The 18957-nt window shown below is 41.3% G+C and overlaps 1 long non-coding RNA gene across 1 annotated transcript in view; it reads right to left on the bottom strand.

Moving 5' to 3' along the window:
* Positions 1 to 10529, bottom strand: part of LOC147035180 (uncharacterized) — a 20928-nt gene extending 10399 nt beyond the window's left edge. The window contains exon 1 of the long non-coding RNA XR_015061613.1: positions 10256 to 10529. This is a non-coding gene — a long non-coding RNA (uncharacterized LOC147035180). The remainder of the gene's footprint in view (positions 1 to 10255) is intronic.
* Positions 10530 to 18957: the final 8428 nt, after the last annotated feature.

Raw genomic sequence — 18957 nt, 5'->3', positions numbered from 1 at the left:
AGGGGCTTTGGGAGGAGGTAAGCATGAGGGAAGGAGAAGAGACGGAAGAGCATTTTCCTTCAATCGTTGAAAAAGCTGCACCAGTGCTCATGCCTTAATTTAATTTCCACACATACGATAAGCTCTAGAATCTCTTGACCTGAGACGAATTGCAAAATTGATCCGAGCAGCAGTTCCGACTGCAAAAGAAAAAAAAATCATTTGTCCAGTTCACACATTCTTTGACACTCCTTTCTCTCCTTGACCTCAAGAGAGTTGTATGGTGGTGGAGTGGATTTGGGATGAGGATTGTGTAAAGGAAGGGAAAGGGAAGGGATGGCAGAGTGAGGAGAGAGAGGAAGGCAGCCTGAAGAGAGAGGGAGGCAGCCTGAGGAGAGAGGAAGGCAGCGTGAGGGGAGAGGAAGGCAACGTGAGGGGAGAGGAAGGCAGCGTGAGGGGAGAGGGAGGCCGCGTGAGGTGTGGGGAGTAAGCATGAAGGGATGGAAAGGCAGCATGAGGGGAGGTGAAGGCCACACGAGGTGGGGGGAGGCAGCATGAGGGGAATGGAAGGTATCGTAAGGGGAAGAGAGGTAGTGTAAGAGCAAGGGAAGGAAGCGTGAGGGGAGAAGGAGGAAAGGCAGCATAAGGGGAGGGAAGGCAGCATGAGGGGAGGAGGAGGAAAGGCAGCGTAAGGGGAATGAAAGGCAGCATAAGAGAAGGGAAGGCAGCATAAGGGGAGGGAAGGCAGCGTCAGGGAATGGAAGGCGGCATAAGGTGAGGGAATGCAGCATACCAGGGTATTACTAGGGCGAGAAAACGTGCCCAAACTGCAACATTTTCTTTTTTACCGCCGTTTTCGATATAAAACCAGGTGGGAGCATTTATAAATGAAAACCCATGTTATCTACCTGGCAAAGGCCTGCCTCCATGCATGACCCCATCATACACATTCGTTCAATCTCCTCGTGGTCCGTGCTAATAGTGTATATGCACTGGCGATATACTCATCCTTTCACTTGCACACATGCATGGATTTCTCCACACCCACACTGCATGGTTGCACATCCCACCTGGCTTTGATACCACAGCAAGTTTACTCCCCACGTGGCTTCGGTGTTGCTGCACTTCTGCTCCCCACGTGCAGAAGGACATGGTTCGCGAGACGGCCACATAACCTCCTCCGCAGCGCCATGCACCATGGGCCCAGGTGTGAGTTCGAGTTCAGAATGCACACCCACAAAACCCGTGCACCGCACACGTAACCAAGCATGCAGGTACGCACACACCCCATGGATGGGGCATTTGTACCCATTTGTTTCACATCCGTTTGTGCTATCTACATACCTCTTCGTTTTCAGCAACTGCCGACTTTTCATATATTGCAGCAACTATTAGTATGTTTATATCAATATTTTGTAATGAAAGCAGATCACACAAAATGGTGAAAAAGAAAACTGCATACGTAATTGCTGAAATAAAGGACCCCTGTGTACTGCAAAAGCAGGTTCAGAGCACGGCGTTGCAGTCAATGAAGTTGCACTTTCTGCACATTCTTGAGTCTTTTCTTCACCCAATATAATCGTCCGAACAGCAGAAAAGTTGACTTTAATGCTTTGCTTCAGTAAATACACTTGGTTATAAAAAAAAATCGCTAATTTGTTAAAATTTTCACATTTCACTTCAGATTTTAACACTTATTTAATTCATGAGATCCGATTCTCAAATCAGATATAATATTTTGATTCTATACTTTGATTAGTCGGTGAGAGTAGATTGTGTTTATAAATTGAAGCATGTTTGAATCGGCCAAACAAAATGGCGAATTAAGACCCCAGCAAGCTGACCAAGGATGATGCCTTGCAAAAGGATATAATTAAATAAGGCTGTGAATTATCTTCAAAAGGGGTGTTGAAATTAAGCCAAACACCCAATTTTCATTCATGCACTCCCTTGGAGTTCCATCAGTATGCACGCAAAGTCTCAGGCTGCTCGGTTTCATGGTTTTGTATTTATGGAAGACACACACACACACTCTGACAATTATTAGCATAGATAACAAAATAAATAAATAAATAAATATAAATGGAGGGAGTGGAGAAAAATTTGTGGATAGTATAGATGGCAAAATATATCTATAATTCAAGGTAGTATGTTGGTAGTGGAGTTTTAATAATAACTAGGCGTGCGCACCTACAGGGCCTGTCACACCTTGACGATTTAGCCAGCGTATGCCGAAGTATGAAAAAATTGTCTAAAACGCTGGCACGTGTCGAATACGTTATGGGTAAGTTTTGTAAACATTAAGAGCACGCTGGCATACGTCGAAGTACGCTGGCATACGTCGTAGTATGCCGAGCTCGTCGACAATTTTTTCCATGCTTGAAATTTTTCGACGTATGCCAGCGTATGACTCACACGTTCCGCATACGCTGGCCATAAGTTGTAGGCACGTTACGCGATCGTTGACACACGTCGACACACGTTACTTGTAAGTTGCTCACAAGTCGAAACGCGTCGAGGTAATGTTTAGCGTCAGTGGTCCAGACTCCATGGTTTTTTTTTTCCTTCGGTATGACAGTCATGTTGACACGTCAATTTATGGTGCGGTTATAATATAATAGAATTAATAGGTTGCCGCTCAACGATTTAAATCATAACCGCACTAGAAATCGAAGTGTCAACATCACCGTCATGCTAAAGAAAAAGAAAAAAAACCATGGAGTCTGGAACACTGACGGGTTCCTCCTGTGAAGCCCATTTTTATATACCAATTCCTCTAAACGCTGCCAATACGCCATTATACGGTAGCTGTAAGTTAGGAACTTATTCAGTAAATTCTGTGGTCATCCGGAAGACGTCAGATACATCTACATACTTCCATATGCGTTGGAGATACGTTACACATAGGTTCAAAGCACGTTACTCATAGGTTCAAAGCACGTTACTCATAAGTAAGAAATAAGTTTCGGGTACGAGAAACATTACCTCGACGTGTTTCGCCTTACGAGTAACTTACAAGTAACGTGTGTCGACGTGTGTCAACGATCGTGTAACGTGCCTACAACTTATGGCCAGTGTATGCGGAACGTGTGCGTCATATGCTGGCATATGTCAAAAAATTTACAACATGCTGAAAATTTGTCGACGTACTCAGCGTACTACGACGTATGCCAGCGTGCTTCAGTGTGCTCTTAACGTATACAAAACTTACCCATAACGTATTCGACGTGTGCCAGTGTATTCGGCAAATTTTCATACGTCGGCATACGCTGGCTAAAACGTCAAGGTGTGACAGCGGCTTGACACTTCGATGTCTAGTGCGGTTATGATTTGAATCGTCGAGCCGCAGCCTTTTAATAGGCTACGCCACATGATCGTTGGCGATACGCTGCCGTGCTATGCATAAGTTAGACTATCGTTGGGCATAGGTTGTGGACGCCGATAACACGCTCAGCATTCGTTGATATAAGTTATCTATATGTTATCGAAACGTTCTGTGTACGTTACTAATATGTTATGCATACGTCCAACTCTTTATGAATACGTCCAAAACCGGAAAAAACATCAACAGTTCAGAGTATGCCAACGTTTTACATACATTTTGATACCTTGCCATACGCTGGCTGAAACGTCAAGGTGTGACAGGGCGCTACCGTCGCTTCGCTGATGAGTTTATTCAAAAGGCAGCAAGTTGTATTTCACAAACATAATGCACATCTATCTGTGAGTGTCAATGAAGATGTAAAATGAAGTAAAACATGTGAAAAAGGATCTTTCATACCACACAATTTGTTGTTTTTTTGTGTCTGTGGTTGTTATTTTTCCTTACTTATGTTACTTATGCCGTCGCTGATGAAGTCGGCGGAGTCATTATGTTTTTGGGTTGTCTGTCCAGTTTCCGTCCGTCCGTCCGTGATAGGTTTTCATTTCCGCGATTCCAGGTTGTCTTTCCGGCTATCCATCCATCCATCCATGATAGGTTTTCATTGCCGCGATAGCTTAAGAACGGCTGAAAGGATCAAAATCAAACTTGGTACAAGTATGTATTATGATGTAATAATGTGGGTGGAGGCATATCAGTCAACGTCAAAACATCGAAGAGTGCCATTTTGGTTTTCTATTGCTTCGAGAAGTATTACTATATTTCCTTATGTGTGCTCCTCCCAAGTCATAATAAAGGGTTCTTGCTGCAGTAGAATAATTAATGTAACTATTGGAAATTCTGCATTGAAGCTCAACGTCCCACTTCTTCTCCCTCAATCACTGAAACATGGGCTTTTAAAACAGGCAAGTAAATTTGATTAAAGGAACAAATTTTTGTTCCAAGTAAATTTATTATTAGCTTTCCAAACAAGTAAATAGATTACTACCTTTCCAACAATACCATTTGTATTATTGTACGACAGCAGAAACTCTTTAGAATAAAGTCGTTCAGACAGAGAAGTTGGACTCTTTTTATATCTAGTTTTTCTAGAAGAGAATAGTCTAGGATGTTTTATGCTTTTGTGAACTATTATTTATTTATACTATCTCCACTACCAGCAACCAACATTGAAAAATATATATATATATATATATATATATATATATATATATATATATATATATATATCCATTCTGCGAGGGGAGGAGGGGACTTACAATTTTGCCTTATCTCCACCGAATTTTGCTTCCATGTTGGTAGTACCCAAGGTAACCCTGCCCATCCACCTCTGCAAGGGAGTGGGGGTGGGGGGGGGAGGACTACTTGTCAATGCTCCTGAAGGGAGCAGATGTTTCTAGCAACTAACATTGTGAATGCAAGAAGACCTGCCATGATGAGAAAACTTCTGGGCCTGATTTTATTTTACATCTCTACTTTCTCTCTGTACCGCCTGACATCGCCCCTCTCGCCTTTCCCTACTCCTGCCATTTTCCTTTTCTTATTTTGTTTTTGCATAAGTCTCACCTCCACACGACAAGTATGCACAAACATAATGCTTGACCCAAAACAAATCATGTGACATTTCCTCTAAACCAGCAGAGGGAGAGAAGGATTTTTCAAAGTTCAAAACACTTCATGTAAGAGTTGTCAATGTTGATAAGAAAGGTTTTCATTCAAGAATATCAGCTTTGGCTATTTTTTTTAGGACTGATTGGAAATTCAAAGCAATCGGAAGAGAACATGCCAGTATTCCACTACAATGCAACAGAGATTTAGAATTGGAAGAGAAAGCCAAGAGAACTCAATACAGCTCTCTCAGGGTTTCAACAGCAACTGTTGGCGATTCTAAGAAGCAATTGGATTCATCATGTCACCACTTTGCTTGTCCAGATGTCCAGGCAGGAAATTCAATTTCATTGCACTCACTCGATGTTTCCATGAACCTACATATTCCATCTCTCAACTTACACTCCCTTGCAGTTCCACGCTATTAGAGCAGCATTGCTGAAAGCGACATTTGGAAAATATTTATGTGATGGAACATCATGGAAGGGAAGATTGATTGTACTACTTACTTTAGTTGAGTCTGTCGTTACTCTTTGTCTCTCTGTATCACACATGAGGTTGCAAATCTGAACTGAAAGTTTGCACAGGTACGGAAATTGAACATTACTCCGAAAACGTCTTCACCTGCGCATACAGGTGAAAATCACGAATGTTAATAATATTGTTTGAATGCACTTGTGACTACAACAAAATCTTACAAATACAGGAAAGATCAAGAACCCTCCTCAATACAAAGCGTCGGTTCTGTGAAGAAGTTTCTATGGCTTCGGTTACGTTCCGAGATGGCTCACCATTCCGACGCAGGAAATCAGGGCAGGAATTTGGATTTTATTCAGCATGCCGGCGATAGCTTGAAGGACTCTGTGGCATCTTCACTGTCCACCAACTAATGCCGGCAGATGGGTCACCTTGCAAGTTCAAATAAAAGCTTTTCTTAAACATTTCCTGTGATTAGGTTCAACCAATATTTTATCAGAAAGCATCACTGTTGAGAAATTGAAATGGCACTTTCCTCTTTGTTGCTCACACTTTTTTTCATGTTACCCTCGCCGAAGGAGAGCGTATTGTATTTGGGTCCATTTGTTGCTTGGCAATTTTATTATTGTTTTTGACAAGTATGTTGATCACCATTTTTCTTTCGGCTCGGCTCGGTATGTTTGTTTGTTTGTCTGTCCACTCCCCTCCAGCCCAAACCGCTCAACCGACAGTTCTGAAATTTTCAGAGATTAATGCCACCAAACCTGCAATGGTCCTGCATTGAAGTTTCTTAAAATTCGGTCAACCAAAAAAAGTCTACATAGTCTTCATATGAAAATAGGCCAATTTAAACCAAATTTTCTAAAATCCTCAAATTTCATCCGATTGACTTGAAATTTGAACAGATCTTGTATGTCAGGTCAATTAATGCAACCACCTATTGCTTTTGAGGTTAACCTCTTTTGAGGCCAAAAGGTTAACATAGGGCAGATTACTAAAATCCTCAATTTTAATCCCATTGACTTTAAATTTGAAGAGCATTTTCATGTCAGGTCTCTGAATTCGACCACCAATTAATTTTAAGGTCAAAAGGTCAACACAGGCCTAATTTCTAAAATTGATAGATAGGGCCAAAAAGTAAATATATCACTAAATTTCAAAAAGTTATGGACGAGTTATGACAAAACAAGGTGGATGAGTTTAATAGGTCACAAGAACAAGTGGATTGGAATTTCGTTCGGATCCAGCCCATCAGTGGGATACAAAACATGAACTGTTCCACCTGGCAGAGGAATGTGCTTTACTGTGTTCCGTTCTACTTTGTGCTGTTTTGCCATGTTGTCACTCTATGAGTGATTTTTCATTTGTTTGTCTGTCTGTCTGTTTGTTCCTCCACACAGAACTTTTGTGTTTTTCTTCAAAACCGCTTGTCAGATTGAGACGAAATTTTAACCATTGGTGCGACTGCTCATGTGAAATGTTTTACTGATAACTATAACGTCATAGGACTTGTGGTTTGGCAGCCAGTTGGAAAAACTTTGGACCTCTATCTCTGAAACAGCACCAGGGAAAAAATTGAAACTTGGCACATAGCAAGTACTCCTCATGGAGAATGTGTGATTTTTTATGACATCATAGGTGCCTTCATTATGATCTCATAATTGCATATATATATATATATATATATATATATATATATATATATATATATATATATATATATATATATATATATATATATATGTCTTCCTCAATGATATTCAATCGTTTAGAAGAGCATTGAATGGCATTTTTGTTGGCTGGAAAGAACTCCTCTCACGTCCTCTGACCTTGAATGAGTCTAGTCAAAGGTGAGAAATTATCCGTGTGTGTGTGTGTGTGTGTGTGTGTGTGTGTGTGTGTGTGTGTGTGTGTGTGTGTGCGTGTATTATGCATGTTTGTGTGTGTGTTTTTGCATTTCTTGTGCATGTGTCTTTGTGTTTCTATGTGTGTTTGTGTGTGTGTGTGGGTGTGGGTGTGTGTGTGTGTGTGTGTGTCTCTGTCTCTGTCTCTGTCTCCGTGTGTCTGTCTCTCTCTCTCACTCTCTCTCTCTCTCTCTCTCTCTCTCTCTCTCTCTCTCTCTCTCTCTCTCTCTCTCTCTCTCTCTCTCTCTCACTCTCTCTCACTCTCACTCACTCACTCTCACTCACTCTCACTCACTCACTCACTCTCACTCACTCACTCTCACTCACTCACTCTCACTCACTCACTCTCACTCACTCACTCACTCACTCTCACTCTCACTCACTCTCACTCTCACTCTCACTCTCACTCTCTCTCTGTCTCTTGAGTGTTGACTCATCATTATTATTATTTTTTTCAGTTTAAACACCTGTCTGGATGAACCAAACAGACAACTTAATCTTCTGGAAGAATCTGACACGACACTCAATCTGAATGGAGGTAAATATTATATTTATTATTTTATTAATATCATAAAATAATCATCTTTATATATATATATATATAAGCCTGGTGTTGGCGAAGTGGTTAGGGTAGCGGCTTGGGATCCAAAAGGTCCTGAGTTCAAGCCCCGTTAGGCCACTGAATTAATACACCAGGGGGTTGACTCAGCCTGTCATCCTTCCGAGGTCGGCGAAGTGAGTACCAGTGTACTGGGCCCGGTGTATGCACTGGTTAATATAGGTGTACCATATCCCTGTGTCATAAGAGGCCACCAGGGTTGCGTCAGGAAGGGCATCCGGAATAAAAACCTGTGCCAAATCATTATGTGGATCATAATGGATGATCCGCTGTGGCGACCCCTCACGGGAGCAGCCGAAAGAAGAAGAAGAAGAAGAAGAAGAAGAAACCTCGGGATAAAATGGTCCACCAAAACTTTTTTTAATGATGTCATCAGTCACATGATTCTGCAGCCATATTGTTTGATTGTTTTTTAAACTTCAAAAATTTTCTCTTAAATGGCTGAACAAATTGAGGCGAAACTTTACACATATGGCTATCTGACCGACTATCCATGAGGAACAAAAATTTCACACATATAATGTCATAAGTCACATGGATTGGCAGTCATATTGGATTTACGCTAAAACATATAAAAATATTCTTCTCCAGAACTGCTGGACAAATTGAGTTGAAACTTTACATACATGCAAGGCTTGTTTGCACAAGGTTATGAATGAACAATTGGTGTCACATGGTTTGGCAGCCATATTGAATTTAAGAAAATATTAAATAATGTTTTCGTTGGAACCTCTTAGTCAATCGATGTGAAACTTCACAATTGTAATCTCGTAGGAATGGGGAATAAGTGTATTAAGTTTCAACTTGATCAAATACATGGTCTGCCAGCCAGAATAATAATAAATATTTTGATGTGGGTTTTTTATTGATTTATTAATTTTGAATAAGGCTCACTTGGCTGTGGCTGGATGAGGTTAAGGGTAGAGGAGTTGCAGCTGAAATGCGAATCCTATCCAGGTTCCACCTGATGACTTCATCTTTGGTTTTTGCTTGTTTGGGTTCCTTCTGATTACTCCAATGCAGGACCGTTCCTATTTGGTCTTCCATCTGATTCGAATTGAATATATTTTAATTATATTCTTAATTCAATTGAATAGTGAATAATTTTTTTTAAACGTCATAGGTCAGGGTCAGGTGTCCGATGAAAGCGGGGTTGCATCAAAGTAGGAAGTCTTGCTACCTAGTCATCACTGCCAGCAGTTATTAAGTGGCAGTTATTAATATGTCTTATTAATTAAGTAACACGCCAGTACACAGACGCCACACAAAACTACACCACACAAAACTACACAAACGCCACACAAAAAACATCACACAAACACCACACAACACAACACACAAAACAAGTTCTGGTGAGGATCTGCAATCTCTGATTGCTCCTTTTCTTCTATTTATTTTTTTCAAAGGAGCAAGTTACAAATTAATTCAAAACAGTTCCTACAAATTCCTTATCTACAAGAAGTCTGCCAGGAGGATGCATTGGGAGTGCACAATTCTTTTTGAGCTGTCTATTTTGGGTGCCATTCTCCACCTGACTCTAAAATGTCAGATCAGTATTTCATAAGTAGGGCATTCCATTGCAAAATGTGCCGTCCCGAGGATGTACTACATGTTAAAGCCTAAAACAGGCATTGTATACCCCATTGTTCCCATCTGATTGGCGTTAAATCTGTCATGGTTTATTTTGTTTAGAGTATGCGAGTTAAACGTTCCTTCCTAAATCACCTCCAGTCTACCATCAGGCCTGGCCATCCCATTTCTGAAAGAGTTTAACCAAAATATCTCCCTAGTCGACACCACAAGATGTTGGAAAATAATTGGGGTCATTATATAAGTAGTAGTGGTAACATTTTAGATTAACTTTTATGATGGCTGAACAGAGGCACACTGCACACGTGTAAAGACTAGGTGGTGCGATGCTGTTAAAGTGGTTAATCAGTTTGCCTGCATGCCAGACTCGGCACGCGTTTGATTTTAGGAAGAATTTGGTTATGTTGGAGGGTGATTTCATATCTCAAAATACACAGCGACAGTGCAGTCAAACAAAGCAGGTTTAACAAATAATAACTGGAATGGAGAGCAGACAATTAATCAATCATGAAGAGAAAGAGAAAAACCTGATTGGCATAACGCCATCTTAATCTTCATGAAGATAGACTGTATGCCTATCTTTGTCTAACTTAACACACACAAACTTGTTTAGGAACACAGGACAGATGAAAGAACAAGACAGAAATGGAGGCGAATATGGAGTGGACCTTTTCTTGAGATGCCTGTGAGACACACCTGGGATGCCGATGGGCTTGCAAGTAAGGGCCCCATTCTGGGACTGCAGTTGAGAGGTACTGAAACTGGAATGGCTTAAATCATGGATGGGATAGCTTGTGCTGTGGCATGCTCGAGCTGGGCTGACTGCGGGGCCGAGCATGGAACCGACCTCTTCCTCTCCTTTCTTTGTACCCGCTCCCTCGGCACTCCTTCTTTTGGTCTTCGCATCCCTGATGCTTATTTTGGCACTTGTATAGCTGAAAACACATGCCCCCTGCAGCTCGGGTTTTCACTCTGCCCCACGAGGGCGAAGCATCCAAGCGCACTTGTCTTCGCCATCACACAGTAGCATCTAAGGTCCCTCACCTTTATATGTCATATTGACAGAATGTAGCCGAATCTACTCATGTGGCGATGCCATTTTAGCATGGCCAAGTGAGACTCACACATGCAGAACCACCATCTTGAAGTTGTACATGGGGAGTTGAGATAATACAATTAACGAAAATTATAATCACCAGAAATTACGATTTTAATAGACTCAGTGACCTCATGCTGAGAGCATCCAATCTGAGTCTGGGAGGTCGGCAGTTTGACCCTTGCCAAGCCATACCAAAGACTTTAAAAATAGCATGTGCTCCTTCCTTGCTTGATGCACATCATTTAAAAATATAGAGCACAGACATGCAACCATATTTGGGCAACCATTACATAGCTTAGGCTTTGATAAGGCTCATGGCTCCTTCCTGCTGCTTTAAAGTTCCTTGTAATGAACTGATATTTCTTAAATGGGGAAGGATTAAGAATATTAACTACAGAGGGAAAAGAGAGTAAAAAAGGCAGACAGAGGGCTTCTTCGAAATTCCAATTCTGGTCGTTTCTAACTGGGTTACAAACATTTTTTTTTTATCAGAGAGTGTACTGGCACTCTCTGTGTAGGGATGGCATGGAAAAAAAAAACAAATGTCTGCCCCACACGCTATATACAAAACTAAAATTGGAGTATCTTTTCGAAAAAGTCGCTTTGACTACATATGAGAACCTGCTTGGTCTGTTCAGCTGATTGTCTAGACAGGGATCACTTTTCATTACTCCATATCATGGTAAAAGCAAATAAATAGGAGCAATAACCCTGGGCGCTCACCTGGTACCGGCTGGATAAGAAAACCAGGGAATCTCTGGTAAGTGTGAATAACCCACAAAATATTTAATGGAGAAGAAAGTAAATACCTTTGTATTTTTTTTTTAATGCAGTGAACAAACTTTGGTACATCACAAGTGATGAAGGTTGTGGTCAAGTTTCAACAAAATCATGTGTGTAGTTTCTGAGAAGAAAGCAAATGCAAATTTTTGGGGGCAAACAACCCTCCTCCTAAACCCACTTTGACCCTTATTTATTTATTTTTTTATGTCGTGAACAAAGTTTGGTACATCACGGGTGATGAATGTTGTGGTTAAGTTTCATCGAAATTGTGTGTGGTTTCAGAGAAGAAGGCAAATGCATATTTTGTGGGGCAACTCCCCACAGACCCCCGGTAGACACCTCCTTTACCCCGTTTTTTTAATGTCGTGAACAAACTTCAGTGCATCTCCAGTGATGAAAGTTGTGGTCGTTTAATCGGAATTGAGTGTGTAGTTTCTGAGAAGAAAGCAAATTCCTCTTTTGGAGAGGAAACCCCCTCCCCCCCCCATAAACTTCCTCCTGAGACCCCCTCAGACCCCGATTTTTTTATTTTTTATTTTTTAATGCCGTGAACAAACTTTGCTACGTTACGGGTGATGAAAGTTGAAGTCAAGTTTCATCGGAATTGTATGTGTTGTTTCTGAGAAGAAAGCAAATACCTATTTTGGGGGGGAAAACCCCTGTAGACCCCTTTAGGACCCGATTTATTTATTCATTTATTTATTATACCATGAACAAACTTTAGTATGTACTGGTTGATGAAGGTTGTGGTGAATTTTCATCAAAATTGTGTGTGTAGTTTCAGAGAAGAAGTTACAAGTGCCTGTGGACGGACAGACGGACGATGCATCATCCCATAAGCTCCCCGATACTACGTTACAAGTGAGCTAATAAATATGTGCAATAACAATAAAAAAAAATCTCCAGCATGGAAAACATATTTCTAAAAAAAAGTAAAGAAACAAGTTATAAAAATATTTTTAAATTGAAAATGATGTTGGTTTGTTGCTCCATAGTGTATGTAAACATGGTAGGGATGGTTTCACAAGAAATGATCATGTGAAACCATCCCTGCATCTTTCTTTGAGTAATGGTTGTCCTGAGGAAAGACTGTGTGTGTGTGTGTGTGTGTGTGTGTGTGTGTGTGTGTGTGTGTGTGTGTGTGTGTGTGTGTGTGTGTGTGTGTGTGTGTGTGTGTGTGTGTGTGTGTGTGTGTGTGTGTGTGTGTGTGTGTGTGTGTGTTGTGTGTTGTTTGGTTGTTATCTCCATATGCTGGTTTTCAGAAGGTCTTGAAGTATCCACCTCCATTTCAGCAAGTGGGTGGGAAGGTTCACGATTTATGGACCAATTTGTGAACATTTCTTGTTTTCAGAGTTTTGGTCCTAGGGCTCTCCAGGATCGTCACTGAGCCCTGGATTGCTTCCATCAGCAGTTTGTTTGCATTAATATTCCCAGGGATGGTTTTTAAGATTTATGTTAGGATTTTCTTCAGCATTCCTGTTGCTCCAATGATCACTGGTACAATTTCGGTACTCTTCAGCTTCCAGGTTCTTTTCACTGCATTCTTGAGATCTTGATATTTGGTCATTTTCTTGATTTCTGCATTGTTTAAGCCAAACTCGTTGGTAACTGATACCTCAATTAGCAATGCCGTGTTTTTCTTTTTTGTTCCTAAGTGCTATATTCAGTCGCAGTGTTTTGTTTTCTACGTTCACATTCGATGGGATCATCAAGTTGGACGTGAGCGTTACTTCCTTGTTCTCAATTATCACTTTTGGTTCATATTTCCATGAGTTTTCTGGGTCTGGGATATTGAAGTTTTTTTTCAGATGTGCCAGTGGATTACTCTACAAACCCTGTCGTGCCTTTGTGTGTTCGGCTGTTCTGACATGATTTTTTTCCATCCCGATGGGAGGTGGTTCATGTTTTCTGTTTCTACCTTGCAGGACCTACACTTATCCTGCCAGTTTTTAAAGCCATTGGTATAATGTCCTTGATGTTGGGCATTTATTCTGATTCGTTCTCCATCCTAGTTGAGCTGACCTCTTCTTAGCCATTCAAATGTGCCTTCTTTGTCCATGCCAAATCTGTCCAACTCGTGTTTTTTTATCCCCCACCACGTGGCGGAAGTGGGATATTTTTGTCACCCAGATCGTCCGGCTGTCTGTCCGGCTGTCTGTCCGTCCGTCCGTCCGTCCGTCCGGGCGTCAACATTTATAGCTGTGGGTGCGATAACTCATAAACTGTTCACCATATCGATTTGAAATGTGAGTCACACATGTACCACCTGAAAAGGAAGAACCCTATTGATTTTGGGTGTGGCCGGATCCAAGATGGCCGACTGGGGCGGCCATCTTTACAAAAATGTTTTTTGTAATAAATGAAAAACCGCTTATCTGATTTCAATTAATTTTGGTTACTACGTTCCTCACCCCTGGGGAACTTTTTTTGAGATGATGACCAAATGGTGTCTTGTTTCCAATTCACCTCCCTCATTATCTGGAATATATATGACCTTTTTCATTCAATGGCGGGGGATTCCCCATCTCTGATGGTATATTTAAATATCTTCCTGCTCTTTTGTTGTTCTCCCAGTTGTCAATGTATATATGTTGATATTTTGCTTTATATTTTTCTTTCATTGGTTTTTTGCTATGATTGGGACTGTATTCGTTGCTGTTTCAGTTTTATTCATGACATCTTCCATTTGCATCTGTCTTTGGGAATTTTTCGCTGAGTGGGTTAGGGATACCTTCTCTGCCATGCTGTCTTTGTGTTTACATATAAATTGGATTATGATGTCTGTTGAACTCTTCACATATTCAGCCAATCCAACAGATGTCATTCTATGTACTTGGTTGAGTTCCATCAGGCCACTACCTCCTTCTCGTCTCGGCTGGTACATTCTTGGGATGCACTGATTTTTGTGAAACATTTTGTGGATGGTGAGGAGTTTCCTTGTTTTGATATATAACTTGTTGATTTCCGTTTGTGGCTAGTTTATTATTCCATATCTGTATTTTAACACTGGTATTGCTAGTTGGTTGATTGCTTTGATTGTGTTCCTCAGGGTGAGATATGTTTCCAGGATCAGCCTCCTTCTACACAGGTATTCTTTAGCAATTATTTTGTGCATATGTTTGTGACATATTTGTCAAGGTCTGAAGAGAGTGAAGATGTTGCTGCCTGTCCATCTGAAAAATGAGAGATGTCATTGCAGAGGGCGGTGTCACCAGGAAAGAGATAAAGAGGATTTACCAGAGTCGGAGAGATCATTTATGAAGATCAGGAATAGGACTAGGCCAAGAACACTGCCTTGGGCCACTCCAGTCCTGACAGGAAGAGGAGAGGAAAGGATTCCGTTGAGAGCCACACATTGCCTATGAGAGTCAAGGATGTCAGTAACCCAAGAATGGAGTTAGCCTTGGATGACATTGGCAGAAAATTTGGAGAGCAAGGCAAAATGCCAGACTGCACCGAAAGCTTGAGATATGTCCTGATAAATGGCCATAATCTAATGTCTGATATTGAGGGCCTTCATTAATTGGTGGGGAGTAGAAGTAGCATGTCCAAGGTGGAAGGACCTGGTCTGAATCCAAATTGGTGACCTGGAATGAGGCCGTTGAAGAAAAGGAACGATTTCATATCAACTGTAATGATGGATTCCACGACTTTGCTGATGATTGGAGGCAAGCTGATTGGTCTGTAGTTAAGGGGATCTGTATTTGCCCATTTTTGCTTTTCTGAAATTGGAATTCCAGATAAGGTATTGTCATCATGCACCTTTCATGCATTCTTCTCCATCCATCCGTCTCCTATTTAGACCTCTCCGGCCAAACCGCTCGGCCATTCTGGCTGAAATTTGGCAGCAAGGTTCCACTTCTGACTGGTAACGGGGATTGCAAAACTCATTCCGGTCACATGACTTTATGTCAGTCAAAATGGGAGACAGTAAATTCCTTCAAAAATTATCTTTTCCAAATGCACTGATCAGAGTGCTCCCAAATTTGAGTTTCAACATTAGGCCAGGGCAGGGATTTTAAATTGTGGAGGTCATGCTGATCACGTGACCGGAAGTGTGTCAAATTGGCCGACATTCATTTTTTGTGAAAATCTCATACATTCCTTCAATTTACTATTGAGGGTCTAGCCATTGCTTGCGAACAGCCCTAACCCTTTCTGACTCTTCCATTCTTTCTCTTCATTTTACTCTTCATATCGTACTCTGATTCGTCACTGGTAGCACAATCAATTTGTTTGGAGAAGTTGTTGTAACAAGATTAACAAGTAAAACTGAAATCAACAGCCCGAACAGCGTTTACTCGAGTATCATGATAGCATTGTTTACATTGAAGACCCCCATGTTATCAAGTGGTGCAAATTACTCCGTTCCTTTGGAGGGCTTGCTTGAGCGCTTTGGATCAAGAGAGCTACTTGGCAAGCAGTAAGCAAGCATCTCGCTGACAAAACACAATGCTAATATTGCAGGGGGTGGAGGCGGTAACCTTGGCAACCTGGTTCCATTCCACCAGCCAAGATTTCCAATCCATACTTGCTCAACCGTACCTCCGAAGCACTGCTTGGGAGTGAGGGAAAATTATGGAAGCTCGCCTCGGAAATGGATTTAGTCACTTTTTGAGTCTACTGCCTGACCGAGGATCACTGGAGTTCTTTGCATGCAAACCGACCACGTCCAGGAACCTATCCCTCTCCACGTAGCTTCTTCAAGCCCTAACTCACCCCTTCTCTATACTCCCGATAGTTTTTTTTTTTTCCAATTTCCATTTGGTATTTCTCACAGCATGTCATTCTGGTTTTCCATTTTCCCATGTTCCATAGTCAGATCAATAGGTTCAGTTTCACTTTCCAACATCAGTTTTGATTTGGGATATCAGTTTTGATGCGTCATTGCAACTCGTGATGTGTCACGAATGGTGCATTAAAAAGAGAGTCAAAAACGATTTTCGGGGGATTTTTTTGATGTTCTCAGAGGTGTAAAGTGTCTTAAGGGTCTTTAAAGGTTCTATAGGGTCTTTTAGGGGGTCTAAGGGGTCTAACAGAAGTGGAAGGAGTCTTAAGGGTCTATGGTGTCTCGAGGTCTAAAAGTTACGTTCCAACTGTATGCAACGGTATTAATATATGTAGGCACAGTCCTCTAATATGTAATTAATAGACGCAGTCATGTTCAAACAGTAAGTAATGGAGATACTCATCTGGGTCAACTGAGGCTCCAAAGGTTGAAAGGGTCTAAATGTTTAAAAGGTACATTTCAATAGTACGTAATTAATAGATGGTTTCGATTCCCCATTGCAGCTAGTGATGCGATGCTAAAGGCCCGGTTACACCTTGACGTTTTAGCCAGCGATGGCAACGTATTAAAATGTATGTAAAACGCTGGCTTACGTTGAACTTTTGATGTCTTTTTTTTAAAGATTCGGACGTAATCATAGCGACTTGGTCTTATGTATAACGCATTGGTAACGGACACAGAACGTTTCGTTGTGTTATAGATAACTTATACCAACGAATGCTGAACCTGTTGTCGGCCTACACAACCGATGCCCAACGATAGTCTAACTTAGGCATAGCGCGTTGCACGCATCGCCGACTATGTCGTGACGTAGCCTATTAAAAGGCTGACGCACAATGATTCGAATCATAACTGCTGTAGAAATGGAAGTGACAACATCGCGGTCACACCTTGGCGATCTTGCCAGCGTATGCCGACCTAAGAAAAATGTGTCTAAAACGTTGGGGCACGTCAAATACGGTATGAGTAAGTTTGGTATACGTGAGTAGAACGCTAAAGTACGCTATCATATGTCGTAGTAAGTAGAGTACGTCAAGGAATTTTAAACATGTTCAAAATTTTACGACGTACTCGGCGTATGACACACGTTCCGCATGCGATGGGGATAAGTTTTACATACGATATGCGGACGCTTACACACGTCCACAAAGGCTACTTATAAACTACTCATAAGTCGAAACACGTCGCGGTAATGTCTTTTTTACGCGAAACTTATTTCTAACTTATGTTTGACGTGCTTTGAACCAATTCTTTACGTAGTCCCAACACACATCGACGTATGTAGACGTATTCCAATGACATCTTCCGGTCAACAACAAAAAAATAAATTAACGTGTTTCTAACTTACAACTGCCATATAAAGACGTGTTCCCAGCGGTTTTGGGAATTGGTATATAAAAATGCTGCTCATAAAAGGGGAACCCAACAGTGTTTTCGAGTCCTTTTTGAGTCGATGTCCATGTCAGCAGTAACAGTATCAGTATCATTATCAGTATTAGTATTAGTATTAGTATTAGTAGTAGTTTGTTCATGTTGGCAGTAGTAGGTGAGTGTGAGGGGGAGGGTGTGGGTTATGATGGATCGTCCTTGCGTCCGCGTGTCCACGGGTAGGAGACATCTTTTCACCATTGTTCGAAGTTCTTCGCGGCTAATTTTTTACGGGGCTTTTTCAACAATGAGCTATATCTTGTTTTTACGATTTAGGTCTATTCATAGCATGTTGCTATGAATATTCAAATATGGGTTGGACAAATGCACAATGAACTAATAATGTGCATAGAGCACTTTGATTACTTATAGATACGGTATACCAACGAATAATTATCGTGAAGCCGGCGTTCACAAACTATGCCCAACGATAGCCTAACTTATCCATATCGTGCGGCAGTTTATCTTTGCCGGTGACGTAGGGTTTGCTATTCATAGGCTGCCACTCAACGATTTTAAATGGCTGCATCTCCACTCTTGAAAGTAGACGCTTGCGCTCAACAATTGGATTTTTTTTACACTCAACGACTTTTAAACGGTACCACTCAGCTATTTTCATTGTTTGCAATGAACGATTTAAATTTCTGTCACTCGCCTTTGTTTTTTGACGCTGGGGTTTGGAAATTTGAAGCGTTTCTTCTGAACGTGTTAAAACGCTCAAACTCGACTATTTTAAATAGACGCTGCCGATGGACAATTGGAATCATAGCCAAGCTAGACATCGAAGTGTGAACATCCTCGTCATGCTGAAGAAAAGTTTGAAGAATGCTGCAAATAAGTGTCCTGGCCGTGGCCGTGGACGCTGACGCAAGGACGATCCATTATACCGACGTCTTTCAGCCTATGAGTAACTTAAAAGTAACGTCTGTCGATGTGTGGCAACGATCGCGTAACGTGCCAACAACACGTTAATCATAGGTTAGAAATAAGTTTCGGGTACGCTAAACATTACCTCGGCGTGTCTCAACTTATGATTAACTTACAAGTAGCATGTGTTGACGTCTGTCAACGATCGCAGACCGTGCATACAACTTGTGGCCAGCGTAGCGGAACGTGTGAGTCATACGCCGGCATACGTCGTGAAATTTCAAGCATGAAAAAATTTGAGGACAACCAAAAAGTACAACGTTTAAAGCCAGCGTACAACGACGTATGGCAGTGTTTCTCAGTGTGCTCTCAATGTTATCAAAACTTACCCATAACGTATTCAACGTGTGCCAGCGTTTTAGAAAAAAAAAT

The sequence above is a fragment of the Eptatretus burgeri genome, chromosome 1 (genome assembly GCF_056783735.1).
Source record: "Eptatretus burgeri isolate ZD-2024b chromosome 1, Ebu_testis_v1, whole genome shotgun sequence".
Lineage (NCBI taxonomy): Eukaryota > Metazoa > Chordata > Myxini > Myxiniformes > Myxinidae > Eptatretus > Eptatretus burgeri.
Note: the sequence above shows the minus strand (reverse complement) of the source record. Positions and strands in the feature narration are given on the sequence as shown.